Raw genomic sequence first — 13,552 nt, 5'->3', positions numbered from 1 at the left:
CCACAGAGCGCTGCGCCCGAGAGGCAGGGATACTGATCCCCCTAGAGACATTGTCTGCTGTCTCGTGGATTATGGTCTGAAGGAGGAGATCCTGCGGCAGGCCAGGGGTCAGCGCCTTAAACATGATGGAGTCCCGATCCAGCTGTTTCAGGACCTCTCGGGGATAACCTTGAAGCATCGCAGGGATCTTAAACCCCTGCTGGACGCCTTGCGAGCTGCCAACATACGCTACAAGTGGAAGTTCCCTTTTGGCCTCTCTGCCTCCCACCAGGGCCGTAACGCATTATTGAAGGTGCCCGAGGATCTCCCACACTTCTTCGAAACCCTGGGGATACAGCCTGTGGCGGTTCCGGAGTGGTATGCCCTGTATCGCAGATCAGTGGGCCGCTGGAATGGTCCTCAGACGGACAGCATGGACACACAGCCCACGAGCTACCGCAGGAGAAGATCTCCCTCAGGCTCCCGTACCTCGAACATCGCCCCGGGACCCAGGATTGATAGAGAACCGATGTCATCTCCCGGATCGAGAAGAGCCCGTAGAGATTACTGACCGCCCTGCTGAGTGTCTACTAGGCCTGTTGCCCACTATGTTGTTGGCAAGTTTATTCCCGGTTGCCGTGTTGGGTGTTTTAACAAGCCTGTACTCTCATTGCAACATTTGAACTTGGATTGCCTATGTTCCTGGTTGACTGTTTGCCTGCACGGTTTCCCGCGCTGACTGTTGCTATGCCCCACCACTTCTGCTGGGGTCCTCCGCCCCACCCCCTCCGGGGTGTGCCTGAGCCATCTGCCCTCCCCCTGAGGCTTGCTGAGACCCATGTGACCCGCCTTGCCTCCGCACTACGACGCCCAGGATGCCCCGCGCCCATCTCCGGATCCAGAGTCCTGTGACCCTCTCTCTTCCGGCGTGCATAGGCCTTGTCACTTCCGGAGAGACCTCGCCATGGATGCCACTTGCAACCCCATCGCTGGAGGAGCAGCCCTGGAAGCCCGCATCGCTGCGTCTGCTGTCTATGGGTCCGAGACGCGCATCCCTTCCCCTTGGAGCTCTGAGGGACGGTGCTACACCCAAGCCCGCTGGCAGCGACACCCGCCGGGCCCCTCTCCCCGGGACTGGTGGCGGCGAGCGCGCTGGGGCTCCTCCTTCCCTGCCCTTTCGGCACCGCTGGCTGGACTGATGAGCGGAGCCTCGACATGTTAGCCGGGTGTGCACCTCACCAGGCCATCTGCATCCACGGCAACGAGACGCCCCCTCCGCACTACGACGCCCAGGATGCCCCGCGCCCATCTCTGGATCCAGAGTCCTGTGACCCTCTCTCTTCCGGCGTGCATAGGCCTTGTCACTTCCGGAGAGACCTCGCCATGGACGCCACTTGCAACCCCATCGCTGGAGGAGCAGCCCTGGAAGCCCGCATCGCTGCGTCTGCTGTCTATGGGTCCGAGACGCGCATCCCTTCCCCTTGGAGCTCTGAGGGATGGTACTACACCCAAGCCCGCTGGCAGCGACACCCGCCGGGCCCCTCTCCCCGGGACTGGTGGCGGCGAGCGCGCTGGGGCTCCTCCTTCCCTGCCCTTTCGGCACCGCTGGCTGGACTGATGAGCGGAGCCTCGACATGTTAGCCGGGTGTGCACCTCACCAGGCCATCTGCATCCACGGCAACGAGACGCCCCCTCCGGACTGCACGGCTCCACTGCAGCGTCATCAAGAAAGGATGTGAGGCCCGAACGCCCCGACCCTCGAGCCGGTCCCGCTCCAAAATGCCCCCCCGACAGATGCTGAGCCCACCCTAGGAGACTGCTTCCCCTCTGCCTCATTGCAGAGCCGGGACGTTCTCTGCGGATCATGAACTGGACTGAGGTTGAGTATGTACACACAGACCCTGTCTGACCTTGAACTGTTCCTGACGGGCTACGGCCCTGGTGGGGGGCAATATACTGGCTACTGCATGATATGCCGGGCTTTGGACCTGGGGAGGTGTACAGGCGGGTGGGCTGGGGAGCGCGGTTGGGGGTTCTCTGCTTCTCCCCCCCTTCCCCTCGGCCGGGCCGCCCCGGTCTCTCGGGGGTGGGTCGGCGGTGGGGGGGGGGTACCGGTGCGACCACCGCGTACGGTGTCACTGGGAGCTGAGGATGTTGGGCTGCGCGGAGTCGCAGTGGATAGTCCCCCTATAACAAAGGGAATAGCCTCCTCTATGCTAGACCACCGTGGCTGCCTTGAATCGCGTGCCCCTGAATTATCACCCCTTGTAACAGTGCAGGGTTGACCGCTCTTGGGTGGCATCCTGAGCTTAGATATACCTTTGTAGATTCTTCCACACCTCATCCGGTTGTCTCCTGGCTGGGTCTCGACCGACCCACGCGCGGTACCGTGCGGTGGTGCTTGGGCCTATCACTAGGCGTGGGCGTCCTGTGTGGCCGCAATACACCGATTGTGTGTTCCACGCAAAACAGGTGTGGGGACGGTGCATCCCCTACCTAATCGGTTCTCACCCCCTCTAGTTGAGAGGGAGTTTTGGTAACCCCCCCTGAGCCCCTCCTCCCCCTCTCCTACGACTACCCACCCTCTCCCGACCGCCACCCCCCCCAATACCGGACAGGTTGCAGGCCCGACCACAGCTCTCCCTCCTCTAGTTTCTGTCCCCACAGCCATCCCGGAGAGACTCCCCCTCGGGACCCGCCCCTGCTCCGCTACAGCTGAGACACCCCCACGCATCCCGCAGGCGATTGCGAGACCACAGTGACAGCCAAGATGACGGACTCGACGAAACTGGATAGCCCCACAATGAAAGTGATCTCTGTAAATGCGCAGGGACTGAACCTCCCTAAAAAACGGGCCCGACTCCTCCTAGCTATGCACAGAGCCGGGGCCGACATAGTGTTTGTGCAGGAAACGCATTTCAAATCCGGACCCACTCCAAAGCTGCACAACTTCCACTTTCCGATTGCCTATCACGCCACGAACCCGCACGCCAAGACGAAAGGTGTCTCCATACTGATAGCTAGACGATGCCCCTTCACAATGACAGAGTTGCTAGCTGACCCGGAAGGTAGATACCTCTTCCTGAAGGGCTCTTATTTGAATCACACTATCACGCTTGCCAATGTCTACGCCCCGAATGCACGCCAGGGTTCGTTCTTTAATTCCGTCTCGGATGTGCTGACCCCCTTCCAGGCAGGAATGTTGATTCTGGGAGGCGACTTTAATGTGCCCCTTAACCCACCACTCGATTAGTGTTGCTCACGAATATTCGTATTGCGAATATTCGGCTCGAATATGGCATATTCGAGTATTCGCGATATATTTTGAATTTCGCGGTGAATATTCGCTATTCCGAATATTCGCATTTTTTCAATTTTATTTTTAAAACAGATCACATCCTATCGACGTCTAAAAGCATTGCTGGTATGATTAGAGACCCTGGGCCGAGTAGCTAAGCTGAGGCGATCCTTTTATGTTGCCGAATATAAAAAAAAAAAAATTGCGAAATTTCGCTAATGCGAATGCGAAAATGATTGCGAATTTTCGATAACTGTGGTAGGAGAACTCTGATTGTCTCTGATGCAAAAGGGGGGGGGGGGGGGCTTTGTGTATGTTTCTGTTATGAATATTTGTATGTTTGATATTATTTTTTTTTGTAAGAAGGAAAAAATTGCGCATACCTTAAAAAAAGGGGAGAATACAGCAGCAACTCAAAAATGTTATACAACATAAATTAATACAAGACAGAAAATGGAGTCGCTCTACAAGAATAAAAAATATGTCTAGTGACAAGACATGTGGGCAAATTATAAAATGAGCAAGCGCAAATAACTTGTGAAATACACAGTGAAACAAATATATAAAGAAATATAGTCCCAATAATAGAAAAATAATCTTTCATAAAAATGTCTTTGATATGTGAAGTGAAAAAAAGTCCAAAGCATGCAGCATGAACGTGTTCAATCTTCAAGGTGTTTGATTGACAAACGGCTGTGACAGATGGATAGAGTAAAGAATCACCACTAATGCAAAACACTTTTTATTTTCTATTGTAAAATATCACAAATATTCTGAGCCAATCAGAGTGCTCCTTCCGCATTTGCCGAATATTCGCAATTATTTTGTATTGTAAAATATCACGAATATTCTGAGCCAATCAGAGTGCTCCTTCCGAAATTTCGCCATCAATATCGCATTCGCATTTTGCGAAATTTCGATACAATATCACGAATATTCTGAGCCAATCAGAGTGCTCCTTCCGCTGTTGTCGAAATTTCGCAATTATTTTCGCATTCGCAATAGCGAAATTTCGCAAAAATTTCATTTAGATAAAATATCACGAATATTCGAATTTAGCGAATATTTCTCGAATATTCGGCTATATATTCGTGATATATCGCGAAATCGAATATGGCGTATTCTGCTCAACACTACACTCGATACGTCCACTGGTACGTTGTCTACCCCATACATAGCTCTGAGAAAAATTAAAGCGACCCTAGAGAACCTCCTCCTACATGATACATGGCGGGCCCTCAATCCCACAGGCAAGGACTACACATTCTACTCGGCCCCCCATGACCGGTACTCTAGACTCGACTACCTACTGATTAGCCAGGCAGACCTACACATGCTAACTGCTGCGTCCATAGAACCCATGTTCCTATCGGACCACCATCCGATCTCAATGACATTGTCACTTCCCTCCGGCCACCCTCGAGCGAGGGTGTGGAGGCTAGACCCGTCCCTACTCACAGACCCAGTAGTGGCTAAGGAGTTGGAGGTGTCGCTCGAAGCGTACTTCCAGGAAAACAGGCAGGAAGACACGTCTCCCATAGTTAATTGGGAGGCACACAAGTGCGTGGTTCGGGGCCTCCTGATCGCTGCGGCTGCCAAATGAAATAAGGAAAGACGCAAACACTACAACGACCTTTTAGGACGTATCGCGCGCCTGGAGTCCGCACATAAGCACTCACAAGCCCTCGCGACATTGCAAGACCTGTGCCGGGCCAGAGCCGAACTCTTGGAAGTCATAGGGAAAAAGCTTAAACGGAGCTTTGCTCTGGCCAAAAAATCCTTCTACCAACACGGTGACAAAGCGGGCACATTGCTGGCGAAAGCCCTGCAATCCAAACGAGCCAAGGCGATCGTCCATTCTCTGACGGACAGCAAAGGCCAGAAGGTACAATCTACTCCAGACATTGCTAAGCTCTTTGTTCAGTATTACACTGGCTTATATAACCTACCCGCCCAGACCACACCAACTACCCATGCCACACGACAAGCCTCCATTGACGACTTCCTACGACAATACGGTCCTACCAAATTGACGGAGGAGGCTAAGGCAGAATTAGACAAACCCCTGAATAGTGCTGAAGTGGGTCTGGCCCTGAAACAACTGAAAACAGGCAAAAGCCCGGGCCCGGACGGGCTGACGGCGGGGTACTATAAGACCTACGCTAAGGTTCTTACACCATTTTTTTGTCTCGGCTTTTGCCTCCTTCGCCAACACCCAAGCCCCTCCCAGAGACCTACTGACCGCACACATTGTAGTCATTCCCAAACCTGACAAGGACTCCACTGTGGTGACCAACTACAGACCCATTTCGCTCCTTAATGTGGACCTTAAGTGGTTCGCCAAGACGGTTGCTAACAGGCTGCTCCCATATATGCCCAAACTCATCGACTTCGACCAGGCCGGCTTTATCCCGGGCCGGGAGGCACGGGACAACACGGTTACGGCTCTAAACATACACCACTTGCTCACTTCGACCAAGTCCCCGGGGTTTTTTCTGTCGCTCGACGCAGAGAAGGCGTTTGACAGGGTGGCGTGGGACTTCATGCGAGCGACCCTCGAAGCCATCAACCTCCCACCACTCATGTTAAATTATATCGCTATGCTGTACGCGGGCCCCACGGCGAGGGTCAGCATGAATGGCCACCTGTCGGACGCCATCTCCATATCGAACGGGACCCGTCAGGGGTGTCCCCTCTCACCTTTTATTTTTGTCCTCACCCTTGAACCCTTCCTGCGGCGACTTAGGTCAAACCCGACGATCAAGGGCATAGACGTTAAAGACCGGACTTACAAACTTGCCGCGTTTGCGGACGACATCCTTCTATTTCTAAGAGATCCCCTCACGACTATCCCTAACCTCCTGATAGATCTCAAGGAGCTTAAACTCCTATCCAATTTATAAATTAACCTATCTAAATCGTCTGCCCTGAACGTCTCCCTGCCCCAGAACCTATGTGACCTGTGCCAGGTGAACTTTCCCTTCAAATAGAATACTAGGGCCATCACTTATCTAGGGATCCAACTCCCAGCCTCCCTCTCGAATCTTTACTCCCTGAACTACCTCCCACTGCTCCAAGCGATAGTGAAAGACCTGAAGGAGTGGGCTCCGAAACACCTCTCTTGGTTCGGCAGGATAGCGGTGGTCAAGATGAATGTTCTTCCCCGACTACTCTACACAATGCAAGCAATCCCCATTAGCCCCCCCCCCTGCGTTCTTCTCGTCTTTCAGATTAGCCTGCACTAAATTTGTGTGGCGGGGCTCCCGTCCTCGCCTAAGTTATGCCCAGCTCACGGTCCCCAAATCGCAAGGGGGATTGGGACTCCCGGATCTGCACAAATACCACTTAGCCTGTAGCCTCACTAGAATAGTTGACTGGGCCACTAATGGGAAACAAAAACAATGGGTGGGGCTGGAACAATCCTTCTCTCCCATCCCGCTGTCTCACCTTCCATGGACCTCGCAGGGTAATACCCCACTTGCCTGCAAGGACCATCCCCTCATACCCCCATCCCTACGGGCCTTCCGGGAGGCCTGTGCCAAACACAAATTGTCGGACAGATGCGGCCCGTTAACCCCCCTCAGACTGAACCCTGACTTCCCCCCGGGCATGCACTCTGCCTTTCTATTGGATGGGTGGCCACACGCAAAGGTCCAGGTGGGACAGTTCTTCACCTCAGGCAGGCTCCTGCTTCAGGTGGAATTAGCCGCTAAAATCGACAAAGAGAGCTTCCCATTCTGGACCTACATACAAATCCGACACTTCCTAGACAGGACGGCCCCGAGCCCCAAATGGTCTAGACCTTGCTCCCCTTTCGAAAACCTCTGCTCCACTGAGGAACCTCAGAGACACCTTATCTCCATTTTATACGGCCTGTTATTTTCCACACATTCTTCCAAAATACACTGGGCCAACCAACAGTGGGAGAGTGATCTGGCACTTGACCTCACGGAGGCAGAATGGGAATCTGTCTACAGGCTGGCTCACAAAGGTTCGGTTAACGTCCAAACTCAGGAAAACGCATACAAGCTTCTCTCCCGATGGTACAAGACCCCGCTCAAACTACACAGAATTGACCCTACACTCCCGAAGATATGTTGGAGTTGCCGTCGGGAGACAGGTTCTTTTCTCCACATGTGGTGGACTTGTCCATCGCTCAAAGCCTACTGGACGGAGGTCCACAAGCTCATTACACGGGTAACAACCGACACCCTAGAATTCACACCTGCGCAATACCTCCTCCACCACGCCCAGACGCTCCCGAGGGGATATAACCGATCACTAGCCATGCACATGGTGAACGCCGCACGGATGTGCATCCTGATCAAATGGCTCTCCTCACAACCCCCCTCTATAGCCGACTGGTTTCAGCGAATTCAAAGGACGATGGAGATGGAGGATCTAATCCATCAAGCCAATGACAACCCTGCACGATTTAATGAGACATGGGCCTGCTGGATAAACTACACTTCGACTGACGAATACACGACTGCTAGATCCTGATGACTCTAAACAGGAGACCCCACCGTATATTACCATGTCGAGCTGTGGCGGAATGCCTGTCCCATCCGGTTCCCTCCCTCTTCCCCCCCCCAATGTCCCCTCTCCCCCCCTCCCCCTGCTCTGCCCCCCCCTCGGACTTAAAGTTCGTTTGAATCCCTTCTTGCCCACGGGGAAGTCATGGGGCTATGGGGTACTGCTATCAGAGCTAAGCAACAGCTAGTGCGACCTGCCTGGACAACCACTACGCAGGCAGGTAGACCCCGGTTGTTAGTCATACCCCACTGCCCCCATAGGGCCCGGGGGCCTTCTGGGGGACATGCTTCCCATCTCCCCTTGGGTATGCTATCCAACGCATCAGAAATACTGCGGAAACGGTGCACGGGGCTTATCTTCGCCTCCGACCGCAACCCGCGAGTGCAGGATTTCATGACAGCATGATGATGTATGGTAGGATGGCTAATGCTTACTGATATTGTATTGCAGCTTTTCAATGCTTATACCTTTGCTTGCTATACTTAGTGCTGCGGCTGCGCCCGCATATACACGCTTTATATTTATGTCAACATTTCTAAGTTGGCCATTGGGCCGTTTGTCTCGATGACTGTAACTGCTAAAGAGTTAATAAACATTCTTTTTGAAAAAAAAAAAAGAAAAAAGCATGACAGGTCCTCTTAAATATGAGATCTGGGATCAAAAAGACCTCAGATCTCATATTTAGGCTTAAATGCAAAAAAAAAAAAAAAAAAATTTGAAACTGTCATTTTTTCAAATGACAAAAAAAAAATGTTGCTTTAAGAGGCTGGGCGGGACTGACGTTTTGACGTCACTTCCGCCCAGCAGAGCTATGGGGATGGGTGAAGGAGATTTTTCCTTCACTCGTAACCCCGCTCAGCTGCCGAACGGTCCTGATCTCCTCCGCCGCTACCGACGGCTACGGTAAGCGGCGGAGGGCGCGGGAGAGAGGCGGGAGGGGGGGCCCTCTCCCGCCACCGATAACGGTGATCTTGCGGCGAATCCGCCGCGGAGACCACCGCTATCGTTTACACGGCCGCCCACTGAAGAGATGAATATCTCGGTTGTGGCAGCAGCTGCTGCCGTTACCGAGATATTCATCTTTAAAGTGCCGACGTAGAATGACGGTGGGCGGTCGGTGACTAGTTAAGCTGGCCCCTGGAGGGCATCCTGCCTCGTTGGAGATGTGCTTCTCCTCCTCCTCTCTTCTATCAGGCACCCACGTAGAGTCAGTGGACTCATCATCCCCTCCCTCCTCATCACTGTAGAAAACCTGGCAGTATGCTGCAGCTGGGGGAACATGACTGCCAGATTGCTGTCCTTCTTGGGCACCCCCTATCTCTGAGCTCACGTTACTGCCTTCCATTAGCTGTGTACCATCATCGGAGCCTTCGAAACGCGGCGCATCCTCATGCAGCATGTACCCAACACTGTGGTCAAACAGTTCAGGGGACTCCTCAGGAGGACATGGTGGGGCTAGGGAAGGAGTGACTGATGCCATTGAGCAGAGGGAAGAGGCTGTGTTGGCAGCTGCTTTGCCAGACAAAGTAGCCTGAGCCTGGGTGAGAGAGGATGAGGAGGATGAGGATGGCTTGGTCATCCACTCTACCAAGTCTCCGGCATGTTGCAGCTCAACATGGCCAGCTGCCGAAAAAAAGGACGAGCATGTCCCACGGCCACATGCTGATGAGGATGCACCGTGTACACGACCAGCACTGTTGCCTCTAGACGCAGAGCCTGCTTGCCCTCTTTTATCAGCTCGTGACTCTCTGCCTCTCCTTGTTGTCCTTCCAGACATACTAATGGCCTGCACACTGCAGAGGACCATGTAGCTTTAGGTGCACACTGCAGAGGACACAGGCAGTGCACACACCACGTAGCTTTAGGTGCAAACTGCAGAGGACATAGGCACACCACGTAGCTTTAGGTGCAAACTGCAGAGGACACGGGCAGTACACACCACGTAGCTTTAGGTGCACACTGCAGAGGACACAGGCAGTACACACCACATAGCTTTAGGTGCACACTGCAGAGGACACAGGCAGTACACACCACGTAGCTTTAGGTGCAAACTGCAGAGGACACAGGCAGTACACACCATGTAGCTTTAGGTGCACACTGCAGCGGACACAGGCAGTACACACCACGTAGCTTTAGGTGCAAACTGCAGAGGTCACGGGCAGTACACACCACGTAGCTTTAGGTGCACACTGCAGCAGACACAGGCAATACACACCACGTAGCTTTAGGTGCACACTGCAGTGGACACAGGCAGTACACTCCACATAGCTTTAGGTGCAAACTGCAGAGGACACAGGCAGTACACACCATGTAGCTTTAGGTGCAAACTGCAGAGGACACGGGGCAGTACACACCACGTAGCTTTAGGTGCAAACTGCAGAGGACACTGGCAGTACTCACCACATAGCTTTAGGTGCAAACTGCAGAGGACACAGGCAGTACAGACCACGTAGCTTTAGGTGCACACTGCAGAGGACACAGGCAGTACACACACCACGTAGCTTTAGGTGCAAACTGCAGAGGACACGGGCAGTACACACCACGTAGCTTTAGGTGCACACTGCAGAGGACACAGGCAGTACACCACGTGAGAATATCGCAGCTAGCACAATCACCTGCCTGCCAGTAAATTAGGAAGAGAGGATCTAGCTATACTATACAGTGTATAAATATATATACAACACCTGGGATGCATATATATCCTCTACACACTGTAACTTTAACTGACTAGCCTGCCTGCTTTATCTACCTACAAAAAATGACACTCTCTCTCTCTGTCTTCTCTCTCTTAACCTCCGCAACACACTACTATAGTGTGGGGTGTGTACTAAACCCCCTGAGCCATAATTGGCTAAAGCCACCCTGGCTTTGGCCAATTATGGCTCTTCGTATTTTGCAAGCTGTGATTGGCCAATCATCAGCCAGCAATGCACTGCGATGCCGCAGTGAATTATGGGCCGTGACACGCCACTCGAATTTGGCGCGAACGGCCCATAACGTTTGTTATTCGATGAACGATCGAACATACGATGTTCGAGTCGAACATGGGTTTGACTCGAACACGAAGCTCATCCCTAATCATGAGGCCATCAGCAAGTGGTTAAAGTAAATTCAAAGTCTCATTTAAAAATAGTTAAAAAATAAACATGTTATACTTACCTCCTCTGTGCAGTTGATTTTGCGCAGAGCAGCCCGGATCCTCCTCTTCTCGAGTCTCTCTTCGGTGCTCCTGGCCCCTCCCTCCTGTCGAGTGCCCCCCACAGCAAGCAGCTTGCTATTGGGGCACCTGAGCCGAGTCATAGCTATGTGTGTCCATTCTGACACAGATCCCCAACCTGGCCCTGCCCCCTCTCTCCCCTGATTGGCTAACCAACTTTAATTGACAGCCATGGGAGCCAATGGTCCCGCTGCTGTGTCTCAGCCAATCAGGAGGAGAGTCCCGGACGGCTAAAACACTTGTGGACATAGCTGTAAAGAGATGGGGCTCAGGTAAGTAATTAGGGGGTGCTGGGGAGGCTGCTACATACAGAATGTTTTTTATCTTAATGCATAGAATGCAGTAAGATAAAAAAACTTCTGCCTTTACAACTTCTTTAAGTCACATATTACCTGCAAAAAATACAAGATACGTGATTTTATAGCATGCTCTACTGAAGAGGTAGTCTATGGGCTCCAATGCTTGTGTGGTCTGCAATATGTCTGTCAGACAAAAAGAAACCTTCAAGAGCACATAAAAGAGCATGCATAGTATATAATATTAGTGTTGGTTTTAAAAAACATCATATTTCCAAACATTTTTCCTTAACCACTTCAGCCCTGGACCATTAATCAGCTTAAGTCCCCTTTCACACTTATACGACTTGCACCACGACAGACCAGAATCTGCATCATATGATTGAAGATTATCTAGGGGAAAAAACAAACATGGAGAGCTTTCCAGTAGACAGTTCACTGGGTTACTGGGTCATGAAAATAGAACCCTGGCCAGAACTTGCCCAGTATGCTGGGCTGCCCTTCATCCAGTGTGCTTTCCGAATGGGTATTCAGTGTTGCCAGAGATTTTGTGACAGATAAAAGATTGTGTCTGTCCACAGACTCCGTTGACCAGCTGACATTCATCAAAATGAACAGGTCCTGGATTAGCAGCAGCTATCAAACCCCTGATGCCGATGTCACTGATTAAATGTGTTTGGGATCTGGAATTACTGCAATACTATCTAGCCTGCCCACAGTAGCTTTGTGGATGTTGATTTTATCTTGAAGTAATTTTTGGTATAGGTTTCATGGGCACAATTAACACCCAATGACCAATTTTTCTGCACCTGACAGGTGTATATAATATACATTTTTTACAGCAAGGCCAGTTCTTGCTTCCATCTAGAGAACATTTATAGGGTTATGGTGTGAAGGCACCACCAACACCCAAAGCCTAAGTGTACTATAATTTGGCTTAATCACATAAGGCTTGCTAACTGTGGTGCTAAATTTTGTTATTTCCATCCAAAGTCTGCCAAAGAGACACCAGAATTCATCCAAAAATCTCTAATCTTGTTTCAAGCACACTAAAATGTAGCCTCATCATACAAACATGGGGCCAGATCCTCAAAAGAGATACTCCGACTTAAGTGCTGTTCAGTCTGTGTGTAACTTTGGAAACGATCCTCAAAAGGCTTTTTCCAAAGTTACACAGAAGATCCTGCATGTGTAATTGATTTACACTGCCTAATTTTAGGATGCAGTACCGCATCCGCCGCTGGGGGCATTTCGAGTCGAAATGCCGTTGCTAGTATGCAAATTAGCACTTAAGGCGATCCACAAAGCTTTCTAGCTTCTTTTTTGCGCCGTAAGTGTTATTTTGCAAGTGTAAAATTAGGGCTCGTTTTACAAAGTGTAAAGTTAGTCACACCTTGTAAAGGCCCATTGCAGCGACGGCATTTGGTATGCTTTCCCGAGGGAGAACTCCACGTCAATTTGTAAAAAACAAAACCGGCATGGGTTCCCCCCCAGGAGCATACCAGGCCCTTAGGTCTGGTATGGGTTGTAAGGGGACCCCCCCTACGCCGAAAAATTGACGTAGGGGGTCCCCCTACAATCCATACCAGACCCGTATCCAAAGCACGGTACCCGGCCGGCCAGGAAGGGAGTGGGGACGAGCGAGCGCCCCCCCCCCTCCTGAGCCGTGCCAGGCCGCGTGCCCTCAACATGGGGGGGTTGGGTGCTCTGGGGCAGGGGGGCGCACTGCGGGCCCCCCCACCCCAGAGCACCCTGTCCCCATGTTGATGAGGACAGGACCTCTTCCCGACAACCCTTGCCATTGGTTGTCGGGGTCTGCGGGCGGAGGCTTATCGGAATCTGGGAGTCCCCTTTAATAAGGGGGCCCCCAGATACCGGCCCCCCACCCTAAGTGAATGGATATGGGGTACATCGTACCCCTATCCATTCACCTGGAGGCAAAAAGTAAAAGTTAATAAACACACAACACAAGGCTTTTTAAAATATTTTATTATTCTGCTCCGGACGCCCCCCCTGTCTTCGTTATTAGCTCAATTACCAGGGGGGGCTTCTTCTTCCACTCTCCGGGGGTCTTCCGCTCTCCGGGGGGGCTTCTCCGGACTCCGGGGGGGCTTCTCCGGACTCCGGGGGGGCTTCTTCCATCTTCTCCCCTCTTCCGCTCTTGACTCGGCGAACCCCGGTTCTTCTGCAGCTCTCCGGTGCCTTCTTCTTCAGCGCTGGCTGCCT

This window comes from Rana temporaria, chromosome 1, assembly GCF_905171775.1.
Source record: "Rana temporaria chromosome 1, aRanTem1.1, whole genome shotgun sequence".
Lineage (NCBI taxonomy): Eukaryota > Metazoa > Chordata > Amphibia > Anura > Ranidae > Rana > Rana temporaria.
Note: the sequence above shows the minus strand (reverse complement) of the source record.